The sequence below is a fragment of the Salvelinus sp. IW2-2015 genome, unplaced genomic scaffold, assembly GCF_002910315.2.
Source record: "Salvelinus sp. IW2-2015 unplaced genomic scaffold, ASM291031v2 Un_scaffold2244, whole genome shotgun sequence".
Taxonomy (NCBI): domain Eukaryota; kingdom Metazoa; phylum Chordata; class Actinopteri; order Salmoniformes; family Salmonidae; genus Salvelinus; species Salvelinus sp. IW2-2015.
Window position 1 is genome coordinate 48807 of NW_019943573.1, and position 10104 is coordinate 58910.

The 10104-nt window shown below is 43.9% G+C and overlaps 1 pseudogene; it reads right to left on the minus strand.

Annotated features, from left to right (window-relative positions):
- Positions 1-650: 650 nt before the first annotated feature.
- LOC139025086 (tyrosine-protein kinase RYK-like) overlaps positions 651-10104 on the minus strand; it is a 65190-nt pseudogene continuing 55736 nt past the window's right edge.

A 10104-nucleotide genomic window follows, 5' to 3' on the forward strand; every position in this document is an offset into this window, starting at 1 on the left:
GGGGACTCATCCGTCCTCATGGTCTACTGGGACTCATCCGCTCACTGGTCTACTGGGGACTCATCCGCTCCACTGGTTCTACTGGGGACTCATCCGCCTCACTGTTCTACTTGGACGGCCTCATCCGCTCACTGGTCTACTGGAGGCCTCATCCGGCTCACTGGTCTACTGGGGCCTCATCCGCTCACTGGTTCTACTGGAGGCCACTCATCCGCTCACTGGTCTCATGGGGACTCATCCGCTCACTGGTCTACTGGGGACTCATCCGCTCACTGGTCTACTGGGGACTCATCGCTCACTGGTCTACTGGGATCATCCGCTCACTGGTCTACTGGGGACTCATCCGCTCACTGGTCTACTGGGGACTCTCCGCTCACTGGTCTACGGGGACTCATCCGCTCACTGGTCTACTGGGGACTCATCCGCTCACGTCTATGGGACTCATCCGCTCACTGGTCTACTGGGGACTCATCCGCTCACTGGTCTACTGGGACTCATCGCCTTCACTGGTCTACTTGGGGACTCATCCGCTCACATGGTCTACTGGGGACTCATCCGCTCACTGTCTACTGGGACTCATCCGCTCACTGCGTCTTACTGGGGACTCATCGCTCACTGGTCTACTGGGACTCATCCGCTCACTGGTTCTAACTGGGGACTCATCCGCTCCACTGCGTCTACTGGGGACTCATCGTCTCACTGCGTTCTACTGGGACTCATCCCGCTCACTGGTCTACTGGGGACTCATCCGCTCACTGGTCTACTGGGGACTCATCCGCTCACTGGTCTACTGGGGACTCATCCGCTCACTGAAAACCACAGATCTACAACAATAAATGTACATCTCTTCTTTTCTTAGATATAAAAAAAAAAACAGAAAAAAAATGTCTTTACAAACAAGTTCTCAAAAGTGTAGTTGTTAGGAAAATGGTGGCAACAGCTTGTTGGCACATACAAGCTTCTTACGTTCTTCCAAAATAGGTCACGTCCTTGTGGGTCCACGTTTCATAGTGAGAGTATAAGTCTGTTCTGGAAGCTTGTGAGGTATGCTGGGAAATATGATGACATCTGAAAGAGAATCCATTGAAGCTTGCACAAATTATAGAAACCTCACTCATAATAATGAAAGTCTTCTTTCTTTTCTATAAGGCATAAGGTTTGTAAATGTATTCCTCATTGTGATTAGTGCTGTCCAGTAAGTCCTGGGCCTGCTGGTCCTTCGGGCCTGGTCCGTACAGAAGCCTGGGGCTAGATTTTACACGTACGCCCCCAACGCTGCATGAAACTCAGTCAGACACTGGACCAGCTGCTGGAACTTAGGCCTCTCCTCTGGATCCAGGGCCCAGCAACAGGCCATCACTGCAAACCTACACAGACAGACAAGAGAATTAGCTGGGTCAGCAAGTGAACATGCACAAGCCATTTAGGCTAGCTCATTGCACCAGTGTACGTTGACTCAAACCCCATAAGGACTGCCAAATATGGTCTAAAAAAACCCCCATCACATTCCCAGTCCCAAGGCTATTCAGTACTTGGATCATCATAGAAACCAACATCACTATAGCACAATATCAGTCCTGCATCCCTCAATGTCTCCTGAAGTCTTCCCCCCCCTCCTACGCCTTCTATTTGGTGGGGGAAATTCCAATTCAACAGTCTTTCTGAAGGAAACATGTGCAGCAGCTCCACCAATAACAATCTGATTAGCTTTTCCTCCACTTCCTGTTGGCGACCGGTCATCCAACTGTAAATCCTGGAGTGTTGAAGTGATGACAGTCACACCGAAAGTCCCAAATGACCCCCTATTCTCTATATAGTGCACTACTTTTGAACAGAGCCCATCTATAGTCTTGTAGTGAATATAGGTTCTTTCACAAATGTGTCTTTCATCAATTCCTTGCATTCTCATCTACTTCTAAAAATGCATTGGTGGAAAAGGTCAAAGGTAAGGGACCTTGGTCAAAAGTGCACTATATAGGGAGTAGGGTGCCATTTGGGATTCTGACACAGAAGCCCGTATGTCTCTTGGTGATTCGTGGCCAGCTCATCCACAGCAGTAGAAAGCCACCCTCCAGCTCCCTGACAGCCGCAGGATGTGGATAAGACTCAAGTCTAATGAATGACGGTGAGAGACAGCCGCCTAGCCGCCGCCTAGCATTTTAATATTTGTAGCTACTTTAAATAAATACCTGCAGTCAACTTTTATTTAATTTTTTTAAACCTTTATTTATCTAGGCAAGTCAGTTTAGAACAAATTCTTATTTACAATGACGGCCAAACCCGGACGACGCTGGGCCAATTGTGTGCCGCCCTATGGGACTCCCAATCACTGCCGGTTGTGATACAGCCTGGAATCGAACCAGGGTCTGTAGTGAGATGCTGCGCCACTCGGGAGCGATACGTTAGGAGATAAAGCAGATTGCGTTCTTCTCTTTCACCTGTCAGATTATGAGGTTTACCATAGTTCCCCAGAACTGTTGAGCCAGTCACCTGTTTGTTTGGAAATAGCACAACAGGACAAAAAACGGGAGCAGGTGAGTCCAGCTGTTGTATTGACAGGGGTCGCGTTTTTTAAAATTGAAAGCCAACAGTGTTTTTTAGCTTCAGTAGTGATCAGGGACGTGCAACTATAGTTTTCCTACACAGAAAATACATAAGTGCAACACATTCAACAGAAAATAGCTTAATTTTCATCAGATGACAACAGAAGTGCAACGCTGCAAAACCATCATATTTCTAATGTTTACCATAGCAACAATGTAGCCAGCTACATGTCCTAATGTGTTGTGCAAATGTGCCAGCTAACATGTCCTCTGTGTTATGCACATGTAGCAGTCATGGTCCTATGTGTTCTAGCACAATGTGCCAGCTAATGTCCTAATGTGTATCAGCAACATGTAGCGCAGAAATGTCCTTATGTGTATCATAGCACACATGTAGCCTGCTACATGTACCTAATGTGTTTATCATAGCAACAATGTAGCCGCTACATGTCCTAATGTGTATCATAGCAAACATATGTGCCAGTACATGTCTAATGTGTATCATAGCACAATGTAGCCAGCTACATGTCCTAATGTGTATCATAGCACATGTAGCAGCTACATGTCCTAATGTGTATCATAGCACACATGTAGCCCTAACATGTCCTAATGTGTTATCACAATGTAGCAGCTACTGTCCTAATGTATTCATGCAACATGTAGCCAGCTACATGTCCTATGTTATTCGCAACTGTCCAGCTACATGCCTAAGTTTATCATAGCAACATGTAGCCAGCTAATGTCTAATGTTTATCTGCAACTGTAGCCAGCTAATGTCCTAATGTTTATCATAGCAACAATTAGCCAGTACGTCCTAATGTGTATCATAGCCAATGTAGCCAGCTACATGTCCTAATGTTTTCATAGCAATGTGCGCACTAGTCCTATTTTCCGCAACATTGCCCTTGCTATGTTTATCATGAACATGTAGCCAGCTAAATGTCCCTAATGTTTTATCATGCAACAATGTAGCCACTACATGTCTATGTTTATCATGCACAATGTAGACAGCTAATTGTCCTAGATGTTTATCATAGCAACAATGTAGCAGCTACATGTCCTGTTATATAGCACATGTAGCAGTACATGTCCTAATGTTTATTCATGCAACAATGTAGCAGCTAATGTCCTAATGTTTATATGCAACATGTAGCAGCTACATGTCCTAATGTTTATCATAGCAACAATGTAGCCGCTACATGTCCTAATGTTTATCATAGCAACAATGTAGCCAGCTACATGTCCTAATGTTTATCTAGCAACAATGTAGCCAGCTACATGTCTGTTTATCATAGCAACAATGTAGCCAGTACATTCCTAATGTTTATCATAGCAACAATGTAGCCAGCTACATGTCCTATGTTTATCATAGCAACAATGTAGCCAGCTACATGTCTAATGTTTATCATAGCCAACTGTAGCCAGCTACATGTCCTAATGTTTATCATAGCACAATGTGCCTACATTCCGTCATACAAGTTGCTACATGTCCTATGTTTTCATAGCAACAATGTAGCAGCTATGTCCTAATGTTTATCATAGCACAATGTAGCAGCTACATGTCCTAATGTTTATCATGCAACAATGTAGCCAGCTACATGTCCTAATGTTTATCATGCAACAATGTAGCCAGCTACATTTCTAATGTTATCCTAGCAACAATGTAGCCAGCTACATGTTCTAATGTTTATATGCAACAATGTAGCCAGCTACATTCCTAATGTTTTATCATAGCAACAATGTAGCCAGCTACATTCCTAATGTTTATCATAGAAAATGTAGCCAGTACATGTCTTGTTTTCATGAATGTAGCCAGCTACATGTCCTAATGTTTATCATAGCAACAATGTAGCCAGCTACATTTCCTAATGTTTTGCCGAGTGGAGAAGCACAAATTAGGGATGCCCGATATAATCGGTGAGCATATATTGGAATCGGACGATATTAGCTAAAAAATGGCAACATCGGCCCAATGTCTAGTTAAAACGGCAATGCGCAAAACCGATGTCAAAGCTGACGTTTAAACCTATATATAAACGTCGGTAGATGACATAATGATGCCACGAAAAATACACGTGCAACACAGCATTCCTAACCTGGCCCACAATGTCTGCTGTGTGGATCTACTTTGACGTTTCAAATGAAGATAACAAAAAGGACATATGCAACATTTGTGTTGCTATTATTTCCTGAGGGGAGAAAGTGAAATCTTTCAATACCACAAAGCCTAATTAGTCATTTGAAAGTGCATCACCACCCAGATGTTCAGCGACTACTTCAGAACAAAAAAAAAATCGGAAAAAATACTAAGCACACATTTCCAACAACTAAACAAGTTAAAGTCGAGCAGTCATTTGAAAGAGTAATAAAATTTCAGCGAGACAACTCAAAGGCAAAATCCATTAACGTCAAAATAATGGGATTCATTGCCCTTGACAATCAACCGTTTTCTCTGTCGTGGATGATGTTGGCTTTCGCCGACTGGTCGAGCACCTCGAGCCCCGGTACACACTACCAAGTAGGCGCTATTTTCTCAGATGTTGCCCTACCGGAGTTACACAGTATTGTTGAAACACACATCTATGAGCTACTTGCTATTGGCGTCACTGCTATTAGCTTCACGACTGACATTTGGACCAGCGATGTCTGGTCCAAAGGATCAACAAAACTGCCCACACAGACCGTGGGGTTAAAACTCGCAAAAGTACTCTTACAAGAGGCTGTGAACAAGCGATTCAGTGGCATTCTCTCTGAGCCTCTTTACTGTGTCGCCACCATGCTCGATGCTAGGTACAAGGACCGCTACTTCGATACAGACAAGAAACAAGGTTTACATTAAATGTTACAGACACAGCTGGACAAGATGGAAACGGACACAGTGACCGTGCGCACCGAAGAGGACCCACAACAGAAGAGGCCACGGACAGACAGAGCTGAAACTTCACTGCTTGACATGATGAAATCCTGGTTGAGAATGAAACGACTGAACAAATGAACAACAAAACAGCACAGCAAGTGAAAGAAATAGGTTTTGATTATGTTTTACTGGTAATGGGGACATACGTAAATGCCAACAAAATAACTTTTTGTTTTGTGTTTCAACTATTTAAAACCTCTTCAGGATCGGTGGGTCCCCCACGGGACGGTTGAGCTAACGTAGGCTAATGTGATTAGCATGAGGTTGTAAGTAACAAGAACATTTCCCAGGACATAGACATATCTGATATTGGCGGAAAGCTTACATTCTTGTTAATCTAACTGCACTGTCCAATTTACAGTAGCTATTACAGTGAAATAATACCATGCTATTGTTTGAGGAGAGTGCACAGTTATGAACTTGAACATGTATTAATAAACCAATTAGGCACATTTGGGCAGTCTTGATGCAACATTTTGAACAGAAATGCAATGGTTAATTGGATCAGCCTAAAGCTTTTCACATACACTGCTGCCATCTAGTGGCCATTATGGCCTTTCTCTTGCATTTCAAAGATGGTACAAAAAAAAACATGTTTTTATCTTTGTATTATCTTTTACCAGATCTAATGTGTTATATTCTCCTACATTAATTTCACATTTCCACAAACTTCAAAGTGTTTCCTTTCAAATGGTATCAAGAATATGCATATCCTTGCTTCAGGTCCTGATTTGGGTATGTCATTTTTGGCGAAAATTGAAAAAAAGTGGCGGATCTTTAGGTTTTTAAGCTGTACCAAAAATCTTAGAAAGGCAGCTAAAATTTTAAATATCGTTTATCGGTATCGGTGTTTTTGCCAAGGAAAATATTGGACATCGGTATCGGTGTTTTTGGCAAGGAAAATATTTGATATCAGTATCGGCCCAAAATGTCATATCGGTGCATCCCTAGCGCAAATGAAGCACAAACTTTGTTCGATGCAAAAATTACAATAAGCATTTTAGATCAGTAGGCAGTACGGTTCTTCCTTCAGACATGCATGCCTCCCAACTTAGTTCATTCGCTTATAAATGTTCAAACGATCCAAAAATGACATTTGGTAGCTCCTACCTATACATGTATAACTTTATGAGCTGGAGTGCATATCTTTGCGCACATTAGCATATTTAGCAAGCTGCCTCCATGGAAATTCTCTATTACTTGTGATAATTCTGGTAAGACGCCCAACAGCCTTTTTGTGTTTCTTTGGCACGCCCTTGTGAACTAAGTACCGTAAATCCCGGGATGAGAGAAGGACGGTACGACGATATAAACATCTGGCTACCGCCGAACCCTAGTGTGTAAGGTGTCCGGCTGAAGTTGAACTCACCCATTTGACTGTCTCCCCTCTCTGGAGGGTCCTATAGTAAACTGTCTCCCCTCTCTGGAGGGTCCTATAGTAAACTGTCTCCCTCTCTGGAGGGTCCTATAGTCAACTGTCTCCCTCTCTGGAGGGTCCTATAGTCAACTGTCTCCCCTCTCAGGAGGGTCCTAGAGTCAACTGTCTCCCCTCTCTGGAGGGTCTAGTCAACCGTCTCCCCCTCTCTGGAAGGGTCTATAGTCACCGTCTCCCTCTCGGAGGGTCCTATAGTCAACCGTCTCCCCTCTCTGGAGGGTCCTTAGTCAACCGTCTCCCCTCTCTGGAGGGTCCTATAGTCAATCTCGTCTCCCCTCTCTGGAGGTCCTATAGTCAACTGTCTCCCCTCTCTGGAGGGTCCTATATGTCAACTGTCTCCCCTCTCTGGAGGTCTATAGTCAACTGTCTCCCTCTTGGAGGGTCCTTAGTATCAACCTGTCTCCCCTCTCTGGAGGGTCCTATAGTCAACTGTCTCCCTCTCTGGAGGGTCCTATAGTCAACTGTCTCCCTCTCTGGAGGGTCCTAATATCAACTGTCTCCCTCTCTGGAGGGTCCTATAGTCAACTGTCCCTCTCTGGAGGGTCCTATAGTCAACTGTCTCTCTCTCTGGAGGGTCCTATAGTCAACTGTCTCCCCTCGGAGGTCCATAGTCAACTGTTCCCCTCTCTGGAGGGTTCCTATAGTCAACTGTCTCCCCTCTGGAGGTCCTATAGTCAACTGTCTCCCTCTCGGAGGGTCCTATAGTCACTGTTCCTCCTCTGGAGGGTCCTATAGTCAACGTCTCCCCTCTTGGAGGTCTATAGTCAACCGTCTCCCTCTCTGGAGGGACCTATCGGGAGTCAAACTGTCTCCCCTCTCTGGAGGACCTATAGTCAACTGTCTCCCCTCCTGGGGGTCCTATAGTCAACTGTCTCCCCTCCTGGAGGGTCTATAGTCAACTCTCTCCCTCTGGAGGGTCCTAATAGTCAACTGTCTCCTCTCTGGAGGGTCCTATAGTCAACTGTCTCCCTCTCTGGAGGTCCTATAGTCAACTGTCCCCCTCTGGAGGTCTATAGTGACCGTTCATGCTGGACAGTTCGTGTACGTTGATAACGGAAAGGAGAAACATCCCATAGAATCCATATCTAAATGGATGTCAATAGTCTGAAGGATGCGCTGGAATTCAAACTGAGAGCAATTCTCACGAGATACCGTTTACAGAAATATTAAAACCAACAAAACTATAGAACTGTCAACTAAAATAATGATGATCAAACTCAAATATAAACGTACAGTCTAAGCCTGTTGTTGCCGTTTCACAGTCCAATTTTCAGGACAGTTTGATTGGCTGTGCTGTTGTACTTACAGTTCATCAGGACAGTTTGATTGGCTGTGCTGTTGTACTTACAGTTCATCAGGACAGTTGATTGGCTGTGCTGTTGTACTTACAGTTCATCAGGACAGTTGATTGGCTGTGCTATTCTATATCCGTCCTTCAGATAGGCTGCCATCTCGAAGGGGTCGATGTCCACGTAGGGCGTCTGTCCCAAAGTCATCAACTCCCACAGGGTCACACCAAACGCCCACTGAGGAACAGGGACAAGGTTAAAAGGTCAAGGGTTAGAGGTCCCGGGTTAGACTACAAGGTCATCCGCTCCCACAGGGTCACACCAAACGCCCACTGAGGAACAGGGACAAGGTTAAAGGTGAAGGGTTAGATCACAAGGCAGAACAGACCAAAGGAATGAGGGTCTTTTCTCGTTCTATAAATTCTATTTATTTCAGACGGACATCTTTTGACATGACCCACAAGACAGGTTGACAGACAAACACTAAATAATATCTAGGATGAATAAAGGAAAGCATGTGTTCAAATCTCTCTTGACCTTGTATGTTGTCTCTGCGTAACATTAGCTTCATGCAGGCTAAAAACAATACAACATATGACAGATGGGGGGTTTTAAATCAGGGAAACCTTTAAGGAACAGCGCTCTCTATTATGTTCAAGAAATGTGCTAAATTAAGGCCAAGGTCTATCAGTGTCAGGGAAAGTTGTGTTCGGGTTCAGGCTGCACAGTGCCAATGGCTGAACAAAGCATTCCACTGACACAATGCAAGGAAATATAACTGAAAATGTACACCCGACATAGCTCCCTAAAAGTTTTGATAAGGGCTTGACAGCTGTACCCTACAGTGCTCGAGAACAGCCAGTTATCAGAACCATTGTAGTGTCTGCAACTCCCAAARGAACTGAATCCAACTTTAGCTTTTTAATCCATTTCCTATTTCCAAAGAACAAGATAAGATTATTCATTCATACAGACTATAAATATAAAAACATTTAAAAAAAAAACAAAAAAAAAACATGATTAAGGTTTTGGAACCAAGACAACAATTCAATCATCAGTCATCACCAGAAGATTGGCCAGTGTCCTACAAATAACACGAACCAGAATCAGGCTCGATTCACAATGGAGGTTGAACATGAACCAGAATCAGGCTTGATTCACAATGGGAGTTGAACACGAACCAGAATCAGACTTGATTCACAATGGGAGTTGAACACGAACCAGAAGGTATTCAGGCTTGATTCACAATGGGAGTTGAACATGAACCAGTAGGTATTCAGGCTTGATTCACAATGGGAGTTGAACACGAACCAGAAGGTATTCAGACTTGATTCACATGGGAGTTGAACATGAACAGAAGGTATTCAGACTTGATCACAATGGATTGAACACGAACCAGAAGGTATTCAGACTTGATTCACAAATGGGAGTTGAACACGAACCAGAAGGTATTCAGACTTGATTCACAATGGGAGTTGAAACATGAACCAGAATCAGGCTTGATTCACAATGGGAGTTGAACATACCTAGAAGGTTTCAGACTTGATTCACAATGGGAGTTGAATGTGAACCAGAAGGTATTCAGACTTGATTCACAATGGGAGTTGAACACGAACCAGAAGGTATTCAGACTTGATTCACATGGGAGTTGAACACGAACCAGAAGGTATTCAGGCTTGATTCACAATGGAGTTGAACACGAACCAGAATCAGGTTGATTCACATGGGAGTTGAACATGACCTAGAAGGTATTCAGACTTGATTCACAATGGGAGTTGAAACACGAACCAGAAGGTATTCAGCTTGATTCACAATGGGAGTTGAACACGAACCAGAAGGTATTCAGGCTTGATTCACAATGGGAGTTGAACACGAACCAGAAGGTATTCAGGCTTGATTCACAATGGGAGTTGAACACGA